Source organism: Haplochromis burtoni, unplaced genomic scaffold, assembly GCF_018398535.1.
Source record: "Haplochromis burtoni strain Fernald_Lab_line unplaced genomic scaffold, NCSU_Asbu1 Contig_12, whole genome shotgun sequence".
Taxonomy (NCBI): Eukaryota; Metazoa; Chordata; class Actinopteri; order Cichliformes; family Cichlidae; genus Haplochromis; species Haplochromis burtoni.
This window is the reverse complement of record NW_024582373.1, coordinates 4,059,962-4,075,573: the sequence shown is the minus strand read 5'-3', so window position 1 is coordinate 4,075,573 and position 15,612 is coordinate 4,059,962. Positions and strand designations below refer to the sequence as shown.

The 15,612-nt window shown below is 39.3% G+C and overlaps 1 protein-coding gene across 2 annotated transcripts in view; it reads right to left on the bottom strand.

Moving 5' to 3' along the window:
- Positions 1-3,500: 3,500 nt before the first annotated feature.
- khdrbs2 (KH domain containing, RNA binding, signal transduction associated 2) overlaps positions 3,501-15,612 on the bottom strand; it is a 97,277-nt gene continuing 85,165 nt past the window's right edge. Inside the window, exon 13 of one of the 2 annotated variants that reach the window (XR_006053270.1) lies at positions 3,501-14,072. The gene's annotated coding sequence lies outside the window, so the exon portion shown is untranslated. The remainder of the gene's footprint in view (positions 14,073-15,612) is intronic. The other variant, XR_006053269.1, reaches the window with a different exon arrangement.

The window sequence follows — 15,612 nt, the reverse complement described above, 5'->3', positions numbered from 1 at the left end:
AATGGTTTGCAGTCATTACGGAGTGTTAGCTTTTCAGTGGGAGGATTTGGCAATGTTTAGTTCTTTTTAAATGAGCCAGCGTCCTTGTTTTTTCTCCTTCAATCTAAAAAGTTTGAGCTTTTCTAGAAAAAAAGCCTGTTGCAGGTTAAGTTAGTGAAATCTTGAGGTGAAGGCCTGTGATAGACTGGAAACCTCTCCAGGGTTTACTCTGCCTAGCTCCAGTGACAGCTGGATAAGCTGGAGGTCCCCTCACTCCCAGTTAAGCAGGTGATTGATGGATGGATTTTTAGTTTGGTGAGTTTAAAGTCATGTACTTGATGCTGCTTTTTTCCCTCTCTTTCTTTATAGTGGAAAAAATATAAAAATCTGTCTTTAAAAAAATGGAATTGGAAGGTTCATCATGCACTCAGTCGCTGCTTTGACTGCGAAACCATTTCCACAAGACCATGAAATGTGAGTTAGAGCTACGAAAGAAAAACAGCTACTGAGTGAACTCTTTAAACTCAATTTAAAAGAACTAAAGATTGTTTTGTCAAAGTTGTCGTTCATTATGTAAAACTGAGTCAGTGAGCCGTTCTGCATGCAGTGGTGTGTAAGATGTTTGCTGAGATGTAATGTTGTTATTACTTAGTTTTACTTCAGGGCGCATTTTAGTTTTGAATGCTGAACTGACCAATACTATATTTGTTAATAAGCTTACTCGCCTGCCACTTTGTTGGGTGCACTTGCTGGGTTGGATTCCCTTTTGCCTCAGAGCTTTGTAGCATAGATTAAGAAAAGTGCTGGAAAATTGTTCAGGTCTTGTGTGACAACAACACCACGAAAGCAGCCCAAACTGTTGATTCATGTTTTCAAGCTGTTTACGTCAAATTTTGATCTTAACGTCTAAAAGTTTCAGCAGAAATTAAGGCTTCACTGACCAAACGATGCAATATTCTATTGTCCATTTATAATGAGACTGACGCTGCACAGTTTCCTGATTTTAGCTGGTGGGAGTGGCACCTGGTGTGGTCTTCTGCTACTGTATTACATGTACTTCACGGTTTGATGTGTTGTGAGATGCTCTTGTGCATACCTTGGCGGTAATGAGTGGTTATTTGAGTTGCTGTTGCCTTCCTATTAACTTGAAGCAGTCTGGTTATTATACTCTTGCATCAGCAAGACATTTTCACCCAGAGAACTTTCACTCAGTGAATATTTTTCCATTTTTCTGAACAATCTCCATAAAGCACAGAGTGGGAATCCCAGCAGATAAGCAGTTTCTCAAAGCCCATTTGCCACCAACAACCATTCCACTTCATCTGGTCATTTGAACATGTCTAAATACCTCAATTGGCAATTTTATTTATATAGCACATTTCATCTTATGAGAACTTGATGTACTTAATATGGAACAAGAAGACATTAAAAAAATGCCACAGAGCAGTGAAAACAGCAAAGGGGAACAACACCTGCTAACTGTAGACATGTGTAATTGAAATGGTCTGTTTTTGAATGTACACACAGATATAATTGATCTCAGATCAGCAGGCAGCCTTTTGCACAGAACAGGACCACAATAACTGAAAGCACTTTCAGCAGACGGAAATCTGATTCTGGGAAGAATTATAAGATCTGAATCTGATGACCTGAGAGGTCTGACTGGGTTGCAGCCAGTGAGCAAGTCAGAGATTGAGAGCTTTGTGAACTAATATAAAACATTTTAAAGGTAAGTCTAAATTGCTCTAGGAGCCAATGAAGTTACTGAAGATGCCTACAGCTGATTTGGGGATTCCTGCAAACAGAGCGTTACAATAATTTTACCACTTGGTCTACATGGACCAATTCTCAGAGTCACTTCGAAACAGTAATTAACCTTGGATATATTTTTTAAGTGATAGAAAGCAGTTATGGTGACCTTATTGATGTGATTATCAAAACTTAGATCAATGTCCAAAATGATGGATGCCGAGGTTCCCGACTTGGATGAAACAGATGATAGATATGAACTTATGTGTGTATGTTTGCATTAAGTTTCAACCATGTGGTTGGCTGATTAGATATGTGTCAACGAGCAGTTGACTAGGTACAGTTAGACGCAAATATTTTTTACACATTGACACAAGTTTAGGTTGTTTTTTGTTGTTGTTTTTTTTACCTGTTTACTGAAACGTTCTTAACATGTGCCACCCTCTATTTAATGGGACCAAAAGTAACTGGACAATTGACTCAGACTATTTCATGGGCAGGTGTGGGCAATTTCTTTGCTATGTCATTATCAGTTAAGCAGATAAAAGGCCTGGAGCTGATTTGAGGTGGGTTGCTTGCATTTGGAAGATTTTGCTGTGAACAGACAACAACTCTCCATGCAGGTGAAACAAACCACCATTAAGTGAAAACAGAAGAAAAAAAAAAAACATTGAGAAATTGCTAAAATATTGTGAGTGGCAAAATCTACAGATACATCCTGAGAAAGAAAGAAAGCACTGGTAAACTCGGCAAAAAGAACTGGACGTCCAGTGGAGACAACAGTGGTGGATGATCACAGAATAATTTCCATGGTGAAGAGAAACCCCTTCACAACACTCTCCAGGAGGAAAGCGTATCGATCAAAGTCTCAGTAAAGTTCAGTTCTGGAAATAGTATGAAGAAGGCATGGAACAGCTCATGATTCAAAGCATACCACATCATCTGTAAAACACGGCGGAGGCCATGTGATGGCTTGGGCGTGCACGGCTGCCAGTGACACTGGCTGTTTATTGATGATGTGACACAGAACAGAAGCAGCCGAATGAACTCGGGCATACATACAGAATTACTTTACCGTCTGCTCAAATCCAGCTATATGCAGTCAAATCGATTGGGCAGTGTTTTGTAATACAGATGGACCCAAAACATACAGCTACAGAAACCCAGGAGTTTATTAAACAAAAGAAGTGGAATATTCTTGAATGGCAAAGTAGTCACCTGATCTTAACCCAGCTGAGCATTTCACTTGTCGAAGACTAAACTTCGAACAGCAAGACCCACAAACAAACAGCAACTGAAGGCTGCTGCAGTAAAGGCCTGGCAGAGCATTACAAAGGAGGAAACCCAGAAGCTGGTGATGTCCATGAATTCAAGACTTCAAGGGAGTTCAACCAAGTATTAGAAATGAATGGAAAATTTTATTTTCACTTATTTCATTTTTCCAATTACTTCTGAAGCCCTGAAATTCAGGCATTGTGTTAAAAAATGCTTCAGTTCCTCACATTTGTATGCAATGTTTGTTCAGCCCACTGAATTAAAGCTGAAAGTCTGGACTTGAACTGCATCAGAGTTGTTTTATTTAAAAGTCATTGTATTAATGTACAAAACGTTAGCTCTGTCAAATATTTCTGGACCTAACTGTATATCTAGCCATGTGACTACTGTACAGCCTATTTAATACATTTCTAAAATGTCAAGATAATGAAAAACAAGACGTAACCTGACCACAGTGTTCAAACTGATCAAGGTAGTTGGTTTTATTAAAAGTGGATCTATTACACTTTCTTTCTAGGTCACTATTGCTGATATACTAGAATTGCTTTGCACAGTTCACAGTTTAAAACAGTACAGCCACAGCTGTGTGCCTGGCTGTACTTTACCCGTCAAAGAAAGGTAAGGATATCACATCTCTTTGACATCACACATCCAAGTGAGTAAACTATTGGACTGTAAACTGTGAGAAACCATGTTCTGAGCTGTCTGTAAATTTGCTGATCTAAAATTTGAAACTCTGGTCATGTTTTAACAGGAGCATCCATCATTGTAGCAGTATATGGCAGATAAAGACCAATAAAAAGGTCTAATAAAAGCTCTTTAAGCTTTCTTTAGGTTTGCTGTTAAGTGTATCTGTGTGTAAATATGAATGTAGTTTTATTTAAGCATCTGATTCCTGTGGTTTCCCAATAAACCTAAGTGGTATAATCCAAATATTGAAGGAAAAAAAGAAAAGAAAAGAATATTCAGAGTCTGTCCTCCATCTCAAAGCCCTTCTGAAACATAAAACCAACATTGTTTGGATGTTTAATTTTCTGGCAGACAAACTATTTCTGTAAAAAACAAAATTGCTTCCAGCCACTAACAGCAGCTAAAACGACTGATGTGCCACACAACCAATCGGGAAAATATTTTTTAATTTTCAACAAATTCACTTCCCCGTGAGCGCTCATATGACTCACTAATAATGGAGACACTTATTAAAGAAATTGCCCTGCTAGATTAGTTTGCAAAGTTGAAGGCAGTGACTGTACAATTGTGTTGCAGTCTGTTGCAAGACCGATAATGGAAATTTCTATTTAAAGTGTTTTTTTTATTACTAAGCACAGTTTTCAACATTTAGAGCTTTGATTACATTTCTGTTTGATTTTCATCGTTCAGAGTATTTTAATCATCCGGAGCATGCAGTAAAGTTCACAGGACTCAGTTTATGAGTCAATGTTTAATTCAACCAGATTTAAATTCTTTCAGTATCCTCATTTACCCGCTTGTTTTTTTATGGTAGCTGTTTGGAAATGATTCTCCAGGCCTCTGGAAGTCTTCTGGAATTCTACTAAAACATGTCCTCATTTGGTGTTTTGATCATGATGGTGGAGAATGGCAACAGGGTGCCCCAAAATCTCTCATAGGCCTTTCTGGGTGGATGATGGTGATTGCGAAGGCTGTAGCATACGGCACTCATTATTTTATACTTCTCAAATCATTTAGTGATGTCTTGTGTCCTGTGTATGGGGAATTATTGCCCTAGAAAACCACTAGAATAGAAATGGTTTTTTTGTGTGTGCACAGACTGAGTCATGGTAAAAAGAAAGTACACCCTCTTTAAATTACCAATCCCAAGTACAGTAGCAAATCTCCATCAGAGTAGCTGAAAAAGGGGGAAAAAAACTCAAGGTGCAATGGCCCAGTCAAAGTCCAGACCTCAACCTGATTGAAATGCCGTGGAGAGAGCTGTGCATAAACAAATGCCCATAAACCTCAATGAACTGAAACAATGTTGTAAAGAAGACTGTGCCAGTATTCCACCACAATGATGTAAGAGGCTGATAAACCCACAGAAAACCATTACTTCAAGTTATTGCTGCTAAAGGTGGTTCTACAAGCTACTGAATCATGAAGTGTACTTGCTGCTTCTTCATTTTAGCTTAGTTTTAGTTAAATAAATAATGACACTGTGTAATATGTATGGTAATGACTAGATAATTTTTATTATGTCCTGATATGTAAAACCTTAGAAGTGAAAGATTGTACTTTCTTTTGGTGGCTTTAAATTAGAGGAGAGCGGATCGATCCGAATACTGATGCTACGGATACCAATGCACAGCACAATGTTAAGAAGTGGGCAACAAAAAGGCCTCAGTAGAAGAAAGAAAAAGTTCTAATAGTGACGAGTAGAAAACCACCAAACTCACTTAAAATAGAGTACACAAGGTTTATTTTTCCTTTCTAAGCAGAGTAGAGGAGCGAAGGCTTAGTTCTGGCCTGGAATTCAAAAGCTGAAGCCACCACGGTTACAAACAGGAAAAGGTCTGCATCTTCCCGACAAAGGCTTTTTTACCCACCTTGATAGGCTTTGCATTTGTAGGAGTACGTTTTCACAGCAGGTCCTGGGAATACAACTCTAAAGCTCTTCTCCTCCAGGTCGTGAGCGATTTCTTCTGGTTGGCCACCCCCTAATTACAGAGTAGGCTTAAACTTCCTAATACACAGGTCCAACAAACCAGCAGTTTCCAATCCAGTCTTTTATCACAACAAATCCATATAAACCCAAATTAAAACAAATCCTCCTTCCAGTAAAATTTAATTATTTTAGCAGCTAAACCATCCAGGCCAGGTTAAAACTATTGTCCTTTAAAATGCCTTTTTCTCTCACCAGCTTTAAACGTGTCCTACAACATACTTCCTTCCTGTTTCTGCCTTTCTGTCCTATTTATAGAGAAGGGCCCAAATCCACACCAATCAACTACTCTCAGTACTCAGCTGGACTAGAGTGGAATCCCCACTCCCACATGGGTGTGGCTTATATTTCACACACAAACACAAAATACAATTATTGAACTGGAAAATAATCCTAAACCAGTGTTTACAGTGAGATTCTTTCAATTATCCCACAACGACTAGTTAAAAAATGCATTTTACTTTGTTTTGATTTTTTTGTCACATTTGTAGGTGTTACACGCCACATGTCTTTGTCCGTGCACCTGTTGGCATCGTTCCACTGATCTAAATGTAGAGAACCGAGAGTGTCCGTTACCGTCTCTCGGTGTCACTGCGTGGTATTGATTGTAACACCAGATGGAAGCATCAGTTACACTCCCATCAGCATTTTCTCTCATTCTTGTGAATCCTGGCAATTCTTGCAGTGCTGTAGAGTGTGATGTTGGGCTCTAAATGATCATTTAAGAAACAATATATTTGCCATCGAGATTGTTCCCAAACACTAAATTAGCCTCGAGACGTGACAAAACTCTTGATTGCAAAACTGGACACAAAACCACCTGCAGCTGTATGTAAATGCATCACTATTCCTGCGGGTGCTGTCTCATTAACCTGACAGATGTGTGAGTCTCTTCTCATGCGATTAACTTCGCTCGCAAACTCCTCGCTCCTTCCTTACCTGCAGCCACGTTGTCGCTTCGTGTTGGACAAAACCCGTGAAAGTGGTGCGTTAGTTGCTCTAAACATCCCCTTCGCTCCTGCAGGAATGTTTTAATCAGCAGCAGCACGCATGCGACTTGGCTTTACGCTTCTTCGTATTGTTCTGGATCAAACGGCTTGGTAAACAGTGACCATCTATTTCCGCCCCCAAACACTACAAAGTTTGCTTAACTGAACGTACATTTACATTTTTCTTCTCTCTCCCTCTTTCGTTCTCTAGTTATTTTCCCCCTGAGTTATTTGAGCTTTGAAGGTTGGATTTAATGAGATCATATTGTGCATCCATATTTGACTTGAAAATGACTTAGATCTTTGTTTACAATGCTTTCCTTCGTTTTGCTTTGGTGCATGTTCTGCTTGGATTATTATAAACACACGACTGTAGAAATAATCACAATATAAGTTTGAGCACCTTTAAATTTTCAAACTCGCTTTGCTTTCTCTCAGACCGCATCAGTGACTTGATAAGTAAAATATGTTATCATCACAAGAGGGAGTAAAAAAATTTTTTTGTAAAAATAAATGGCTTCTTATCTAATAGAATGCTAATTAGAGTGTTTCTAAAAATCAAACTATTCCTTTAAGTAAAAACACAAACTTTTTTTAAAAAATGCGTTTGCGGCCTACTGCAAATATCTGATGATAACTCATCTATAATTGATTTTGGTTTAAATTAATTCTCAGAAACTCCCACTTGAATTTAAATGTGATGTCTGTATTGAATGGCTGCTGTTTCTCCACAGGAAAAAAAGAAGAAGAAGAAGCTCCCTCACGTCTTCCTACTACCAGTTAAGTGGATTCTGTCACACATATTAAAACCAAATCTGCAGCAGAGTGTGACACATCAAAGGGGAAATGGGAAGCGAACCCCCTTGTTAATGGAGGGAATTGTGGAAGTGGAGACTGTGAGATGTTGGGGCGACATAATGGCACTGACAATCAACCAGCTCTGTGCCCATCCCTTTTCCCTGCAGGGGGATGTTGGTGGAGACGGAGAGCTGGAGCTTGTTGATGCTTCGTGAGCTGACACTGAGTTAGCAGTCTGAACAGACAGTAGATAAGAAACTGAAAGATGGGCAGTGTGAGGGGGGGAAGAAAGAGTTGGGAGCAATCTCCTGGATTGTCTCTTTGACGTTGATAAATTGAGGAGCCAGATCTCGCCAATCCACCAGATTGCCCCCTTGAGATTGAATGATACAAAAGAATTTTTTTTGCCCCTTTATTTTTACTGCGGATAACCTCCTTAAGGGGGTGTTACAGTAAGATGAAAACACTGTCAAAATGTATTGTTTCTTAGCCGTTCAATTCAAATCTAAAGCCTGCTTTAAGATGAAGACCTTACACGATGTATCCCTTTGTAAGTTCCTGAAGGCAGGCTGGTTTAACCGCTTCGCTCATCCCTGTAAACTGTTGTCAGGCACATTTTGGGAAATGAGATAACAGAGGAATGGTCTTTGCTGTCTTCTCAAACATGGTTAGTTATAAAAAGAAAATGAATGCCATAAAGTGAAACATCAGTATATTCTAAAATTGGTAAGTTTGTTTTTATTCTCTCAAAAGCACTGCATTCATCACTCAGAGAACAAACCATCCTTTGGGCCGTGGAAGTTGACACAAATTATTCGCTCCATTAAATCACACCTGCCGTTGAACATTTATTAAAAAATAAATCTGTTTTGAAATAATCTCAGCCAGAGCGGGGGTGGGGTGCAGGAGCTCACCTCTCTCTCTCTCTCCCACAGCTGCATTGGTTAATCTCCTCCTTGTAGTTCATAGCCTCGGCACCCCTCGGGGAGGTGGGATTTTTTTTTGCACTACTCACATGCATGTTTCATCTTCACAGGGTCTGAAGCAGCACTCGCTATAGAGAACTGCAGTTTTCCCAGGCCCCATAATTGTCTGTAGTTTGATGTCTTAGCTGGTCAAGACCTCACATGTGTGCCAGCAACTTCAGAGAGAGCTACAAAAAGATACCTTTTTTTCTTCTCCTGAATTACATCAGTGTGACCCTACAGCATAATTCCAACACCAAACACTCACTGACTAATGACTCATATTTTTCACCCGCAATGGAATCTATGTCATACTTAGCTTTATACATGAAAATGTGTACATCACAATCAAATCAGGCTCAAAACCTACAGAATTGAGCTTTTAAAGTAATCCGTCAAGTGCCTGCATTCAGGCTAAGAAGTATTTTCTGTTAAAGGCCTGTTAACATTTCCTTGCCATTCACACATCATGGTTGAAAAGTAAGTCTGCGGAGAAAAACTGAGAGAAATGTTAATTCAAAATGCCAGAGAGGCTCTGTGTGCAGTTCCCGTATAGTTGGCTTTTCTTCGATCCTGAAAATGATGTGAAAAACATTCACTGAGACAAAGTGCTAATACTTCCCCGAGGGTTCCCTCGCTGATAAGGTGAAGTCAATGTAAGCTTGTAATCGATTTCATCAGCTTGCTGCAGCAACCCTCAGAGCATTTTAGTAAAGAAATGCAGCAGTGAAGGGATAATTCAGTAATGCCTTAACTGTGACTTGGGAATGTTGTTTCTGTCTGTGATTATATTAAAATTAACCTTTGGTTACATAGAGGCCTAAGTAAGCCTATATAGTTAACAGACAATTAAAAAAATATCACATTGTTAGTGACTGGTGGGTGTATGTACTATATTTGCTGTCAGAGCTGCATTAATTCTTTCAACAAGGTGCTGGAAACATTCATGAGAGACTTTGGTCCATGCTGACATGAAAGCATCACATAAGTGCTGCAAATATGTCAGAGGCACATTCATTAAATGAACTCCAAAGGCGCCCTGTTGGATTAAGATCTGATGACTGTGGAGGGCATTTGCTGAAGGAACTGGTTTGAGAATACCTGAGCTTTGTGACATGGTGAGTTATCCCGCTGGAGCCATCAGATGATGGGTACGCTGTGGTGATAAAGGGATGAACATGGTCAGCAACAATTCTCAGGTAGGTTGTGGCTTTTAAAAGACGCTGATAGTAAAAGCTTTCACGTTGTTTACGCCAAATTCTGACCCTGCAATCTGAATGTCATAGCAGAAATCGAGATTCAGTAGTCAATAGGCTTAATAGTCAATGTTTTTCCAATCTTCTGTTGTCCAGTTTTGCAAATTGTAGCCTCGGTTTCTTGTTCTTGGCTGACACGAGTATCACCCACAGTTGCCTGCTGCTGCTGTAGCCCATGTGCTTTCATGGTTTGGTGTGTTCAGAGATGCTCATCTGCATACCCTGGTTGTAAAAGTGGTTATTTGATTTAATGTTGCCTTCCTATCAGCTTGAATCAGTCTGACCGTTATCCTCTGATCTTTAGCATTGGCAAGGCATTTTCACGCATAGAACTGCTGCCCAGTGGATATTTTCTCTTTTTCAGACCATTCTCTCTGAACCCTAGAGATGGTTATGTGGAAAAATCTCAGTAGATCAGAACTTTCTAAAATACTCAGACCAGTCCATCTGCTAACAACAACTATGCCACTTCATCAGGTCATTGTGAACGTGTCTGCCTGCATAAATGCAGATTCTGGCTTATAGCTCATGAAACTCAGAGAGATCAATGAAAAATAAATGCTACACGATACAGAAATTTCTAAATTCTGAAATGTAAGTTCATTTATACACTCAGAACTTGATCGGGGCTCCTGTGCCACAACTTACTGCATCACTATGGTGTGGCATGAAGGTGTTACTTTAGCCTTCCTTTGATAATGGCCTTCGGCTTGTCTGAACCTTCTATAGCAATAACCCAGTATGACCTGAACCCCCATAATGTATCATTGGGTTTTGTTTGGCCAATTAAGCACAGTGATAGCATGGTCTTCAGTCATTTAATGGTAAGGTTATGAAAAGAATGAATTTTTCCACAGCATTTTATTGCTTTGAGATGCATTAACCTACAGTAGCTGGGGAGTGGTGAGTACGTATGGCTCCTACAGGTGGATGTTTACTGGAGTGGTGGAGGGCAGTAAATTTAACATGACATTTTGCAGCTTAAGCAGACAATAACATGGAGACAGTGCGTTTGATATATGATGTGAGGCCACATATCTATGAATCAGTACTGCTCTTTGCCTCCCGAGTTTGCAGGCTTTGCTCTATACATGCATATGTGCTTATTCTAATTTCCTATAGGAAATTAGAATCAACTTCTTGCCAAGAGCAAATTAAGCGAGCTCACTAAAAAGCAAAACGAGGCAAGGGAAAGAGAAACTTATGAATAAATTCTATTAGCACAGAAATTGTAATTTATTTTAACAACTGTCTGGCTTTTGTAACCCGCATTTTAACTAGCAGCATTATTATTTTTTGATTCAATAAGTTACATAATTGATCATCTTTTACCACATTTTCTCCACGTTGGACACGTGCTAACAGAATATGTGTGTATATATGTTATGTTTAGGTTATGCAGGGGATTTAATATGCATGGACCTACAAAAACAACATTTAGTTCGGAGTGATTATGAGCATGCTCGTACTGCACACACTAATTGTCAGCTCAGTGTTGAGACATATAAACTTTTAGCATTAGCTGAAGCCATCACTGAACGCTCTTTCCTGAGATGTGGCACATCTAATTTTCCTTGTTTGGCTGTAAAGAGTTCCCTGTAGGAAGTGCAGACTTGTCATGTGCTCTCCATTAAAACACCCAGGGACAAAAAGACTCAAACATGACTTTGACTGCATCAACGGCTGAATCAATTGTTGGCTGTTTTTATGTGGGCCTCATGAATCACCTTGCCCTCCGAGCAATAGTTGTTGTTTACTTTTGCCATCCAGATCAAAATGAACAACTGTGTGTTATTTCCAAAGCTGCGAAAGAAAACACAATGAAGGCAAAACAAAAGGGTTTCATTGGGGACATCTGTGACTCTGAATCCTGACAGCTACATTACAGTGTTGCCTGTTGGAAGCATTTATCCAACAGTGTTACCCATGGGTGTATGCGCAATATTAAAGAGCTGGGAGAAAAAAAAAAGATACCTGCTGTGGCTTCATTTTTTACAATCTTGAGTAGTCTGTCAGCTAATTGGACTTTTGGGTTTTTAAGACTAGAATAGCCCACCTTAAATGAGAAAAACTCCAATAAAATCTACACCATGTATAAAAGAATATCTAATGGTTATATATTCATGCTGTAACAAGCAGCAGTGAATGAGATGGGAAAGAATACAGAAGATCGGGATAATAAGCAACAGCTGAGGGTTAACCTGAAGCTCCCTTTCAGATAAGTGAAAAGGCGAAATATCACATATTTACACAAGCTCGCAGGGCAGACTCAAAGCACTGACTTTTTAATACAGGATGACAGGAAATATCCATCTGTATTAGTAAAACTGCACTAATTCAGACTGGATGTTAAACACAAAGCATATCTGTTTCTAGTAAAAGACACGAGATATGAATCACCTGCCATCATTAGACCACGCGCCATATTCAGGCACAATTGATCCCGTTTATCCACTATATGTGTTTGTGGTCTGCAGCAGCTCAGTTGCCAAGGAAATATTAGATATTTTTACATAAATATTTGTGATCTTAAACAGGAGATGTATGCAGAAGCTTACAGATGTCTACATTATGCATTAAAAACACTCTCACTGGGAACAGATGCAGACATCAGTGTTTGCTTTAAGACATTATTCAGTGAGAACTGCTTTTATTTTTAATAGAAAGAGACTCGAGCAAATTCCGATGGGATCCAAAATTTACTTAGAAAATTAATTTTTTTAGAGGCACTTCTTGTGTTGCTTTATTCCTTTTATAATGGAAGCCTTTATTATTTAATATACACTGCGGTGAATTCAGCCGGCACTGAAGGTGTGGAAGAGCAGTTCAGTTCACTTCCTCCTTAGTTGATCCATGTGCATAGTGCAACATAATATGTCAAAGCTCATCATCTTTCTAAAATTACTGCAGCTCTAATAAGTTAAGGGGGCGGGCTTTGGTGCTAGAAGGAAGCTAAGCTCAGCTATGGTAGTCGTCTTACAGTAGCACACACCTACTGTCACCTGGATCCCAGCCTGCTGTCGCAAGGCCAGAGAAACAACATGAAAATGATCAAAACACATCCAGGGCTCTAACTCTGCACACCATTTCATCACAAGCACTACACTGGTGAGGAGGCTCTTTTAGACTCTGGTGATTATAAGCCCTCGTTTTCTATTCTGGCTCATCAAACCAGCTGTCTAAACAAAGCGGAGTTTGCTCAGGTAGCCGTTCTTGGATAGAGGAAATGCTGTGCGTGTGAGAATTATCACCATGCTCTGTTTTGCATCATTGAACATTTCTGGGTACTCGCCTAGATCCTGACCCACTTTGGTGTCTTTGTGTTTCCGATATTTAGATCAAGTGATTTTTTTCAGGAAGATAAATGCCACGCTGTCTGACTGACTCTGTGGAGTCTATGTCATCGAGCGAATGAATTAAACAAATGTCAGAATGGAGGGGGGTGGTGGATATTTTGACGAAACAAGTCTGCTGTTCATCTGAGCGGATTCACAACACCCCTTTCCACCCGAAAAGATAACACAAAGACGAACACCCGCATCAAATTTGAGTCGTTAAACCTGCGAGCTGTTTGACTTGAACACATCGCGAGAAGGTTTGGTGCGACTGGTTTATGAGGCAATCGATTTATTGTTTTGTAAATCAAATACGAACACACAAATCCAGAAAGAAGACAGTCGTGAACATTTATTTGAATTGTAGGGAGCTTGTATTGCTTCTATCAATCTCAGGCGTTAATCACCGTGAACCATATGTAGAGCTGGAGACAGCACCGTTCATTATGACTACCACTTTGAAAATGACAAGAGGTGAGCTGTGACTGGCTGCTGGAGTGTATTGTGGAGGCAGTGACGGGTCGGGCCCGTAAAGTAGCTTTGACACTTGGCCAGAACGCCAGCAGTGGGCTCGACTTATTTAATGAACTAACATGTTCGTGTTGGCAGCCCTAACTGAAGCATTTATTAGAGAGCTGGGAACAGACACAGGGTGCACTCAGGTTGGTAATGACAACAGCCACCAAATGACAGCACCTTTAAATAAAATAAGGTGCAGTCGTGTTGAGACTTTTAAAATATATATATATATATATATATATTTTCACTTTAGGCCACAGCAAAATAAAAGAATACTGAACAGAAGTGACATTACGCCAAAAGTGCATTTCAAATATCAAAAATAAATGAATGGGACTTTTCAGCTCCAAAAACAGGAATCCTAGTTTTCTAACCTTGGGAGATTTTTACAGGTCAAAACTAAATAAATAAATAAAAGTCTGTATATATAATACACATGTAGTCTAAGGGCGTAAGCACACATAAAAACATTAAAAAAAATATATTGTCCACCAGGAGTGTGACTTGCTGTCTTCTTAGTGCACAGCAACCTGTAACACAAATAGAGCAGAGGTAAATGGACTTGTGTACTGCTGGAAAAAAAAAAACTGATAAAAGTGAATAGTTGAAAAGCATTTTACAGGTTTGCTTTTTTGTAATATTCTACTTTCTTGGCAAGAATTGGATGAGAAGATTGACACTATGGTTGTGCTGCTACTCTAATTATAAAGCCTAGAATAAAAACTGGATTTTCCCAGTCAAATCTAGTCAATCAACCTGAAAATCAGGGAGGAAGGTCTTCTGAAGCTCACTAGTAGATTGAGTTACATAGATAGAGATATAGATAGCTTGCAGAATTAATGAAGAAATAGACTAAGTTAACCATTTTCTGCCTGTGTGGCATGGACCCTCTTTATCAGACTCTGAAATATGAATGAATGTTTCCCAAAATGTCAAATGATTCTTTTCTTTCTATACATCAATGAATGGAGCTATTCATGTGACAAACATGTAGTCGTGTCGTGTGAATGGATTCTGATTTGTATGACAGATGACACTTGTGTCCTTGGTGTGTAGCTGTTTGTTTGTTTATGCGGAGAGCCTTTGAGCCCCGAGTCTGACATTTTGGCTGGATGTGCATCAAATGCAGTGCGGTAATTCGCCTCCATCCACTGGCTGTCTCTTTATGAATCCCCCAGTTATAATCTGTCAACACGCGTCTGACATCCTGGGTGATGTTTTGTATAGAGACGCAGCTTTTAGCCGGAGACAATCAGCTCGTCCTTGAGATGGATATGGAAAGAGGTAGACCTCTTCTCTCTCACCTAGACCTTTTCAAATAAGCTTTTTATTGTCTTGTTAAAAACAAATAGGTGCAATTACTTGAGAAAATAAGAAAGTGAGCACGAGAGCTGTCAATAAAGAGTGTGAAGCCATCGTTTGCTTGCACAGCTGCTTTACAGAATTAGCGACTAGCCTGCAGCATGTTGCATGTCTGTGAATGTCTCCGTCTCTCTCACAGCCAGTCTGAACCCATAAGCAGATGGTATCATTACACGACTGCAGAATGTGTTGATATAACTTCAAGCTGTGCAAGGACTATTTTCTATCATTTATATTTATACTTATTTTCCTGTCTGATTACCAAGTCAGTGATGACACTTCCAGAGTGTGACTTTGTACACCGCTTGGGAATGATAGAAAACAAACTTCCCTTCTAGCTGTATTCTGTCTACTATATCTATTTATTTAGGTCTGTATAAGAAATAAATACAATATCATACAATTCAAACAATAAAGATGGGACACAGGACAGAACAGCCAGTCTGGTTTTGTCTGCAGTTCATCAGTTAATTTGCTTAATCTGCACAAAAAACATACAAATCCATAATGGTTTTATAGTATTTAGTAGGTTTTATGTATCAATATCATTTCTTGGCTGGACAAAATTCTTCTTTTTGTGCTTAGGTAAGCTAAAAAAAGTGCTTTATAACTCCATTTTCTCACAGACCTGCTTTCAGCTAACTTGTGTTAAAAAGCTTCGTTGCAGTGAGTGTTTTACTTTTAGAGTGTTTTGGCCATTGTTACTGA